The following is an 11,884-nucleotide window of genomic DNA, read 5'->3' as shown; positions in this document are numbered from 1 at the left end:
TTAGTTTAAATTACATTATGTTCCTATGACAGTGCTAATAATAATAATAATATTTAATAATTTAAATTAAATATTTAAAAATTCATTTTATATTATGTCGCGAGCGCAGCGAGCGACCGAGCGCAGCGAGCGACCACTCAATTTCTAGATCCGATCAATCAAAAAATCTATAAATTGACAAATACCCAAGCTTGTATTTGGGATTAAATATATTCGATAACAAAAATTAAAATCGATGCCAAAGCAGAATGAGCTTTAAAACCGATTTCATAAATAAAAATAATATTTTAACATTTATAATTGATATTTTAGAATAATGAGAAAAAATCTAAATGCTTCATAATTTATAAAAATGTCAAAACAAGAATCTTCTGAAGGAGCAAGCCTGTCTGCACAGTTCATTTTTGATTAGAAGACCTAATTTTAGAGATTAAAACGAAAAAATAGCAATGAGATCTGTCAAATTATTACCCCCTCACAACCTAAACCAAATTAGCGTTCAGTATTCATTGATTTTACTTTTTCTATTAGGTCTACTTATAATTATTTTATGGGATTCAATGGAAAACTTAAGTTATTTCAATTTTAATTTTAAATCATGTTAAAATTTTAAATAATTAATAAATATATTTGTTGATGATAGGCTTGTTAGGTGTCAAAGTCGCGTCTAGCGCTCGGTCGCGCGCTGCGCTCGCGACATAGCTACAAATATTTTTAGTTTAAATAAACCAAACCTTACATTAAATAATAAAAATATTAATTAAAACAAATTAAGAAATCCAAAATAGTCATAAATTCTTGCAAATAGAAGGAATAAGTGTCTTTTCCCAACAGACGTATTGTCGATTAAAAATAAACGATATTAACGCAATTTGAGCAACTGCCAATGCAATTATAAATAAATAATTTGCTCGATAAGGCTGAAACATAAATCCGTAAAATTCCCGAAAATTTCCAAATGAAGGCAAAGTTGGCAAAATATGTTTCCGAAGAGCAAAAAATCCAGTAATATGTGACATGATAAGAGGATAAGCAATTCCAAATCCAAATTGAGAAATACTGACTTTTAATAATCCACAGGATTTGCACGAAAGACGACCGATTAATTGTTTTTTGGTATTTTCGGTGTAAAATACATATGCAATAGTAGCTGGAATTAATGAGGAACTGAGATAACTAATCATAAATGTATATCGTCTTTCAATTCTATTTAAAACCTCTCAAATCTGTGATTATACCTGAAAAATCTTTTGATATAATCAGTCAAATATAGCCCGGATAAACCAGCCATTCCTGCAGCCATGTAATTCCCTATTTTAAAAGGCCATCTATTTATATTATAAGAAAAATTACATTTCCGAAAATATTTGTTTGTTTGAAATATATTTTTGTTGAATTTTATAAATTTCTTCGTCAGAATATCTTACGGCATTAGTCGGTATAGGACCACCAGAAGGAGCAACTATAAGAGCACACATTTTAAATAACAAAAATTTAAAAATTATTTTTATTCCAAGAAGTATTATAATACTAATAAAGATAATTAAAATGAAAATCTTTAAATTCTTATCACTGTCAATACAATAAGTGCTGTAGAGCATAATTGTTATTTTCTAATTTCAAACATTAAATGTTACAGTGCATTTAAAATCTACGTTATTTTATTTTAAATTAATAATAAAGATGAAGTCTGAGTATTTCTTAGAACGAGTTGAATTTTTAATCAATGCCTGAGTTAAACTTAGTTAACGAAAATAAAAATTTTTAATTTTTAATCCAAGAAAGCTTAAAAAAAATTTAGTTTATCTCCTAGTTATTTCGTCATAAAGTATAATTTTATTCATTTAAAATCAAACGACTATAACAATTTCCTAAAAATTCGAAAACTATGTTAGTAAAGTGAATTAGAATTATATTAATTAGTGAAAGATTTTCGACTATTTATTAGCTTTTGTGTGTTTTGAAAACATTCCAGCCACCTAAAAAATAATCAAAATGACTAACCGTTATTAGACAAATCGTAATAGTTCCTAAAATCAAATAAATTTTATATTGTTTCGATTGAGATTCTATTTTTTTATTGCATCCCTAAAGCTTAGTACTAGAACATGTAACAACTTGATATGAATTGATAATAGTACAAGGAGCATTTAAACAGCAACTATTTGGCAAATTTCCATTAAAATCTGATGCAGATGAAGAACCACAGCATTTAAGCATATATTGATAGGAGTCAACCATATTCTTATTTTTTGGATATGTTTTTACTGCTGTTAGAAATTGATTTTTTAATGCATTTAAAAACTAAGAATAATGTGTAAAATAATAACTGTCTTTTCTTCAGCGCAATATGCGACGGTTGTTCCAAATATCATGAGGAAAATGATAAAAAGTGATGATATGAACTATTTTAATATATTCAATTATTACCAAAAGTCTAGCAAGAAATCCTTTCTTTTTGACTGAATATATGATTCCGGAAATTAATCCAACGATTGATATAAGACCAATAGTTAATGCAACAAATTTTACAGTTCTTAAATAATGATTATTAAATGTTTGATATATATTGGAAATTCCAATATACAAGCTTACAACAGAAATTACCTAATTTGTTATTGAAACTCAACTACCCCCAAAAGAAGCAGATTAATGCTTATTAATATAGTTTTAATAACAGCCTTGAACATCTTGCTAATAAAAATTCACGATTAAAAAAATTTTATATTCAATTAAAAAATTAATACACCAAAATGATCAAATATTCTTCGAAGCGATAAACCGCAACTAAAATTTTTCACACTTCATAAACTTGATGGCCATCCAAAAATTAACATTAGATGAACAAAAATTAAAAAATTATTTTTATTCTAAGAAATATGATAAAGAATTTATGAAATTATCCATTAGAATTTATGGAATTACTAAGTTGTAAATCATCCGCAAAAATGCTACCTTTGTAGATATTAAAGCATCATTCATAGACCACCTAAAAATTGATTTCTCTGAGAGTATTTTTAAACTTCATTACCTCCATTCATTTAACCAATTTCTTTTCAAGCTTTGGGAACTTAAGTTTATGCGTAATTTCTCAATTAAATTGCTTTAAATTTAATTGCCCAAAAAACCCAAAATCTCAAAGAACAAGAAAGAATTGTTTACGGAGGGATAAAAACAAAAGGCTAAAGTGTATCATTCAGTGCTAACCCAAATATAGTAATCAAGCATAAATTTTTTTCTTAAGACGATCCAGATCATAGTACAATAAATCCTTTTGCATTCGGCGACTGACCTCACTTGGGAGCGTCGACATTTTGGATAAAGGAGACCCATTAATGATAGGCTTTCCAGTCATTTTAAAAGCTTGTTTCTCATGCGGGTTTCATTTGAAATCGGCATTCTTTTGACAGTTTTCTGTACTGAGACTCCTTCACTGTGCTCACATTCTGTGACACACAAATCGGATTTGTTTGCAGTCCAAATCGAGAGTCATTGATCAGTTCCATTTTCCTCCCTCGAACTTAACGAGCTTTCGAAATACTCATTTGCCTGCCATTTTTGGTGCTCACCTGTTATCCCGATTAACTTCCGTTCCGGTTCGACATTTTTCCGATTCATGTATACCCCCTCACATAAGAAGCAGATTACACTCGACAGGATTTTTGCCAGATAACAATCTCTAGCCCAGTACAAGATTTTCCGACAATGAACTCGGCATTGATAGGAATGACCATCTAAATCGAATGTCCACAAATTCTTCGGGGCTGTGTTTGGTCCCAATCGTTCTGAAAATTGAAAGTTCTCCTCCTTGTTAAATAATAGCTCATATGACCCATTGGGTTACCGGGAGATCCGTGCTTTGCTAGCAGTTTGTGATCCACAGATGACTTTCATCGACGTTTTGCATGTAATCAACAAAACTCAAATGCTTTTGTCACTTGAACTCGTATCCTCTATAGCTTAAATATAAAAACATTAACTTCATGCTACAGTAGACATAAAATGCGCAGTTTTAAAAGAAGGTTAAAATTTTTAGAATCTTTTAAAATACAGTTCATCTTAAGTAAAAGATTATTATTGTTATTCTTGATATTGTATTTTGGAATATGCTTGAGAATCTTGCACCTAATCGCTGCCACAAAATTTTGTTCTTTAACAATTTCATTTTTTTCTTTAAAGTAAGCCGATTATAGAATCGACGAGAGAAACTGGGAGACATGTGTTAACTAAATTTTTATTTTTTTAATTTGTATTAAAAAATAAAATTCAAAATTGTCGTCAATTTTCGCGAGTCAATCATTAATGAAAAATTTGCCGTGACCATAAATTAAAGAGTTAAGTTTCTAAAACAGATTCCTTGATTAATTTGTGAGTTACTTGTTTCAATTTAGTTGCAATAATACATTTTATTCTGATCTTGTTGAAAATTATTGAAGAATCGATGAAGGGGAAATGGAGCAACTTTTAGCCTAACCTAAAACGAAATAACAAAATTCAAACGTATACCCCAACAGCATAAATTGAGTATGGTTGGTTTAAATAATTAAATATTTTGTTGTGTACATTTTTGATTTCAATAAAATTAAAGAATGCAATTATTCAGCGTGTATTTTATTCAGAATGTAATACAACATAATTAAGAAAATTAATTTTAAACTTATTTTTAAACACAAAATCAAAATACCAAATCCTGATGATATATAATACTTCCATTAATTACTTCCTCAGTTTTTTAATACAGTTCCTACATTCAATAGCAACTCATAGTCTAAAAATAACTAAATGAGAATTTTTAATAATGAATGCAAAAAGATACCTAATTATACTAAATTGTGTGTCAAAAGACTCGTTTGTTTAAAATTAGCAGAAAACTCAAATTATAAAATGTCGTCTTTTATAGAAAAATTTAATGCGCAATTTTAAGATTTAAATTACCAGATGTGAGCGGATTTCCACATGTCTTCTATAGGAAATTCTTTGAAGAGTGGAATTTCTCTAAATTCATTTAATTCCTTGAATAAAAACCCATCAGTAATTTAAATATGACTTTATGTTACTCTATTAGACATTTAACTCAACAATAAACCATGGTTTTTCACATATTGAGCAAAGGCATACAAATATTCGGGTTCGTGAATGATTTTAAATTATAATTTATTAGAAGGAATTTTCATTCAAAATTCCACTTGGCCTTATAATTGACGAAATTTCACCAATTTTGATTAAAAAAGTATTGGCTCGGATAAAATTAAATAATAGAAATCTGCGTTTGATAAACTCTACAACAACTTAATGGCTTTTAAACAACTTATTGGGAACAAAATCGAAACGTATAATATAATCTAATGATTCAAAAATGTTTAGATTGGTCCAGGAATTTTCAGAGGCTAACGGATTCGAACTATTATTACAAACTCTCGTTTTTCTAATTGGTCAATTGTATCTATAAATGCTTAAATAAAATTAGAAAAGCTTCTCAAACAAACAAATCACAAAAGTATCTACTGGAAAAAAATATTAATATTCTGAACAGCAATTTAAATTCAAAAAATCAAAAAATCGTTGATTGCATATGCATTCTCGTAGATTCACTAGAAGAAATATTTAATAAAACTGTAATTTTTAAATAGATTTTTAAATTAATAGTCAAATGTGTTGGAAATCTTAGATGTGCCAAATTTAATTGAAAATTTTATTAAGTTTACGATGGTAGGAAACATAAGGTTTATATGATTATTCTTTAAAGTTCTAGGATAACAGCATCTATGGTACAAATATTGACAACACTTTGCAAAAAACAGAAAGCAACAAATTTTGTAACATCAACAATCATTAAATTATACGAAGTTAAAAATAAGTAATTTAAATATATAGGCTGATTTGGATTCATTTCGATTTGATGTGATATGTCACGTTTTAAAACATGGTGAAATTGATCATATTGTATGTGATGTTAAAAATAAAGTCAATTTAGAAAAAATTGATCAAATTTGCAGATTTAATATTGAACGAGCAGGCTTTATTTTCTACTAGAATCAAAATTCAATATTATACAAGGATAAATGAATTTGAAAAACAAATAAACGTATAAAAGCTGTTTCTAAAAATAATTTAGAGTATGGCTGCTCTATCAGGGAGCAGTCTCAGGACATATGTCATTAAATATAATAAAAGAAGGGAATACATTGCGAAAAACCAAGTGAAAGTCAGTAATCTAAAAGAACAAATATCTAACATGGACAGAGAATATTTGAAAGTAAATACATATGAATTTTATTTTATTTTAGTGTTTAATAGTAATTGACGAATTTAAAGGTTATAATTGATTTAACTTTGTTTAGATCAAATTTTAAATAAACATTTAAAACAGCCCAAAATATTACCTTCAAATCAAAATTTACAAAACACAACGATGAAATCAAAACATTTTCAGTCTGGAACTCTCCGCAGATCACATCAAGTAGAACAACGTCAACAAGAGCAAAGACCTGCTTTTGGTATTGAACGCTTAAAATATAATAATTTAGCATCAAATGCTGAAAAAATGTCGAATGTTATCTTCAGTAAAAAAATACCTCCCCCCGCCCCGTCCTCAGAAAAAAGTTCACGTGCTAGTGATTATATTAATACTTTATCTACATGCTCATCAAAATCAATGATGAAATCAATCGTTTCTTTTGACTCAAAGAACGACGCCTTTGTTCCACCTCCCCCACCCCCCTTTGTTGTAAAGGCGCCAGATTCTTCCAAAGCGCCAGATTCTCCTGTTCCACCTCCTCCCCCGCCACTTCAAACAAAACTTCCAAATTCTTCTAACGAAAATGGAACCATACCTATTCCTCCACCTCCTCCAAAAATGAGTTGTGTCCCTGGAGTCCCTTTGCCACCAGATCCATTAAAAACAATTCCAACTCCTAAAGAAATAATAATTAATGATAAAGTACCTAAACCATCAAAATCAATGAAACCATTTCATTGGGATGATATCACTAATGAAGAGAATGTTGTTACAATATTTGGGAAAATCGACGAAAGTTCATTTTATAAAGTATATTTTGGATTGTAAATTACTTCTTTGTAGAAAATAGATTTGAATCGCCTTACCGATTTGTTTTATGCTCAAGATGCTAGTGAAATCAAGACAGAATTAAAGAAGGATACAAATATCGTAAAAAGTACTATACTTCCGAAAGATAGACTTCGGAACATTGGTTAATAAATTCCTATCTATTTTTAAAGAAATTGCAAAAAGGACTCTTTCGAATCAGTTGGAGGAAGACTTTAAAGCGATTAATAAGTTTTTTCTTATTATTTTAATTAAAGTTTTGATTGGAATTACATCAAAATGGACCACCTTGAAGTCATACCCCAACTTATACCAACTGATGAAGAGGTTAGATTCTGTTTTTATTTTAAGAAATCTTTATTTGAATCCTATATCGAGAATCCTTCTACTATTTCTAAACTTTCTGACCAGGAAAAGTTTTTTATTAAGGTTTTTTTAATTTATGTAATAAAATATTTTCTAGTTTGTTCAAGTAAACAATTTGGAGATAAAAATAAAATCTATACTTTTTATGTCTAGTTTTGAAGATAGTTCTAAAACTTTATTAAAAGTAAAATAACATAATTATATCTTTTTAGAGCATCTCCAACATGAAAAAGAATATAAATCAAATCGGAAAATCACATAATTTAGCAGAAATTATGAAAGTAATAATTTTTAATTCAATTCAGATTATACTATGTATTGGAAATTTCATGAATTTCGGAAAAAAGTCATTTCAATCTGGATTTCGTATGAAATCTTTGGACAAGGTTGTAATTAATATATTTTAAATTTAGTTGTACACAATAAAGTCTTTCGATCGTCAAGATTCTCTTTTGGACTATTTAGTAAAAATTGTTCACAAATCGTTTAATCACGCATATTCTTTCTATGAAGATTTTCCAGACTTGACAGAAATCATAAATACTGGCTGTACTTATTACTATTTTACTTTAGCGTCAATTGAAGATATTTCATTTAAATTCGGAGAACTTGAAAAATCTTACAATATCATAAAAAATCAAAGTTCCATAAACCAAAAGTCGGCTTCAGATAACCTAAACAAATTCATAAAAATATACGACAATGAAATCAAATCTTTAAAAGAAAAGGTTTCCGAGCTAAATGTTTGTATTTTTTAAATGGATCCAATTTAGGAAATGTCGAAGAAACTAATTTTATATTTTGGAGAACTTCCTAATAAGACAGAGCTGATTTCCATTTTTTTGATTTTGGACAATTTCATTCGAATGTATAAGGTTATTCTAATTTATATATCAAGCATTAGATAGCAAAAGCAAAACATGAATTAAGCATTAATCGATGCCTCAAAGAGGTAGTTTATTATTTTAATTGATTTTAATAGCCTCGGAAAAATACTAAAAATCGGAAAGAAAGTGTACAGAAAAAAACTAATGATGAGAATTCTATGGATATACTTATGAAAAGTAAAATATTTTTACCATAAATTTTTATATATTATAAAATAATTATTATTTTTTGTAGATTTGAAAAGCAAAATTGAAAAAATTCAAAATACTTAGCTTAAAAAAGAGATTTTAATATTTTTACATTTTGTACTTTTTTAACTTTTTTTGATAAAATTACAAATATGTGTCATTTAAATTTTAATTGTAATTTACTAGAAGTTAACAAAGCCATCTATTCGAAATGGACCCCGCCAACATAATTGACGTTGCGTTGCCTCTCACGATAGCAACGGAGATCAACTGGAGAAGCCACCGGGTCTCACGTGTGTCGTGGCTTTTTAATGTGGCTAAGCGTCCAAGCTTCTTTAGGAAGCGAAGCGATTTCGGACAGAACACGAATCGATCTCGCAGCGCTTCATATTTTCTCTCCTTTGCCCTCATCGTTTTTTCCGCGGCATACAGTCTGTCCACTGCGCTCCCGGCAATGTTGGACGGGCAGAGAGTGTCCAAACAGGTTGCGTCCCAGACTAGGGGTTTCCCCTCTTCAAATGGGAAAATTGTGATCCCATCAGGACGTTTTCATATAACAGATATCTTGGCCGATTGATGTCATTATTTGTACGTAGAAGTACAAAATCTTTTTTTGATGGCCTATCCTCATCGTTTTTTCGTTTTGTTATTTTAATCATTTTTATATCTCTCTGGTTTGGTCTTCACTAATCGTTTTGACTAATTTTAGATAAAGAAGAGCACTTGCTATTTTATTGACAAATATCATTCACAATTTTTTGAATGCTACTTTTAAAAGAGTAGATAATTTGAATCCATTCAAGATATCTTGGAATATAAAGTTGTGTTACTTGAATGTGACTAACAACAAAATAAGTACTTTTCTTTATTAGAAGTAATAAGCAAACATTTTAGCGTTCATTGGAGACAAATGGCGAGGAGGTCAATTGTTGAAAAACCCTGTCAAGTGTTTGTTGAATGTCCAAAAATAAATTCGAAGATTCTATTTCTGTCTATTTTTGACTGTATATATCCATATCCATTATACTTATTTTAAAAGGACAAATTGATAGCCATAAGTTTAAAAATCCCTAATTAATTATGCGAATATTAATGAAGGAATAATGGATGTGACAAAAGTCAAGACATTGAAGGACTTGTACGACATTTTGGAGGAAGAGCCTGAGCTGCGTTCTGAGAATGACGTGGGAGTGCTGTTCGAATTTGTGCGACATATGAAAGTGAGTTGTTGGATGGTTAAAGATAGGGATTTTCAAATCTGACTGACATGACTAAAAGAAAGTTATGTGAAGTGATGATGTACGCTCAAGTGGATGATGAGGGGGTGACCATGCTGAGTCAGGGGGAAGAACTGGACAGTTGGTGTGTTATCATCAACGGGACTGTGAGCACACAAAAAGACGGACAAGTGATAGAAATGGGAGTGGGAGATTGGTATTGGTCAGTCTTATAGTAGTTTTGGGGTAACTCCCACGTTGGACAAACAATACTTCGAAGGGACAATGGTAACGACCCAGCCGGATGCACAATTCGTGATAATTCGGCAGGCAGAGTACTCCCGCGTGTTGGAGGAGGCAAGATTTAAGACTTACCTTTAGTTTGAGAAGAACGTGATAAGAACACGGGACAATGAAAAGAACGTGGTTTGTGTGAAGGAGTGGCAGAAAGTGGGGGATCAAATGGACTTGGTAATTATAAGGGCAGTGAGGGATTTGTAACATTTCAGGCCGCACCAGAAGTCCTCGTGGATGAGCTATTGGATGCCCCAAAAGAGTACTTTGCTGATTTTTTCTTGACTTATCGAATGTTTGCGAAGGACTTTCTGCCGGAGAAGGTGAATGAGTGGGTGGAGAATGAGGAATGGAGAGTAAGAGGAGTGGTGAGACTGTAGGTTATCAGGGTCATCAAATATTGGATCAAGTACAGCCACTTTGACTTTGTTAATGATCCGCATTTGTGGCAATTTCTCCTAAAAGTGGCCCGTCATATTGTTGATCACGTGAGACTGTCTTTTGACTCGACAGGACTTTGATGCTTTCCAGGAGATTTACGAGGTTTGCAACACTCGGAGATGGGGAAGGGATGTTCTTATAAAGAGTGGCACTTTCCTCGAATTGGAAACTCGACTGAAATTCTCTGAAAAAACATTGGAACATACAGACAGTCTAAGGCAGCACGACATGGTTGATTGCCTTCTCGAATATTCAGTTGACGAAAATCAACGGAATGTCGGTCGTGGGATTACAAGTGAGTGATGTCACTCTTCTTTTGGAACAAATATTGGATGACTACGTGATCAGAGTGACCCCCGACATTGACGGTGGTCTCTCATTTGATCTATCCTAGGCACATTGGGTAGCTTCGTATGCAACAGGTCGAGTATGCCAAGAGATTTGTGGAATTGTCATTCTTCAAGGGAAAGAAGCAAAAAGAAATCCTCAATTTTCAAATTTTTCAAAACGAGGTAGTGGGCTGCCAATAGTCGAGGAAATCCAACAAGAAAAGTGGAGACATGAGAAGTTATAAGAGCTTGAAAAGGATGGGACAGATTTATAGCATCGAAAAGTACTACGCATGCTTCAGGCAGTTGGAAACCTACTCCCCAGAAGACGGCATTTTAGACTTTCTGAAGATCTACCACGTGAGTGTGGGGAGTCGTATATTGCCTGTCACGATAGTATAAATGGTTGGTCAAATTTTAGGAAATGGCTGCCGGGGATGTGATTCTGGCTGCCCAATATGAACTTAATTTGAAAGGAATTTCAACGTTATTTTGATGTGTCTATTTTTAGGGACTACTCTCTCTTTCAAGTAATTATGGACGACTCGCTGACAGCCCATAAACTTCCTCTCTCAGTGCGGAATCTCGTGGCAATTCTCCCTCTCAATGGACGGTAGGTTTTTGTCCTGATTGTTTGCAGATATTATATTCATTCAAATGCAGAATTCCAATCTCTAATCACTCAAATTGACCCCACCCAATTTACAAACAACTGCGATTTGTTGAACTTGCAGGACAAGTATTTGGCCGACGCGATTCACGAGAAGGACGTTAAATACATGAACTCGATTGGGAACTACCACTACATGGCTAAAATGTCCCAGTTGTACCCAATGGAGAACAACATCATTAATCAGTACATTGAGGTCATCTTCTATTTCATTCTCAGTTCAGCAACAAGCAGATGATGTGGGTAGTCACCGAGATTTGTCTCCAAACGGAGAGCGACAAACGGGCAAAGACTCTGAATAAATTCATAATGATAGCCCGTTTAAATACGCCTATTATTTTAGAGCTGCTAGAAATGAGCAAGAACTACAATGCCTGTCTTACTCTCATCTCAGCACTTATGCACCCAGCTGTGGCTCGGATGCA

This window comes from Octopus sinensis, unplaced genomic scaffold (genome assembly GCF_006345805.1).
Source record: "Octopus sinensis unplaced genomic scaffold, ASM634580v1 Contig16543, whole genome shotgun sequence".
Classification (NCBI taxonomy): Eukaryota; Metazoa; Mollusca; class Cephalopoda; order Octopoda; family Octopodidae; genus Octopus; species Octopus sinensis.
This window is presented reverse-complemented; position numbering follows the sequence as displayed.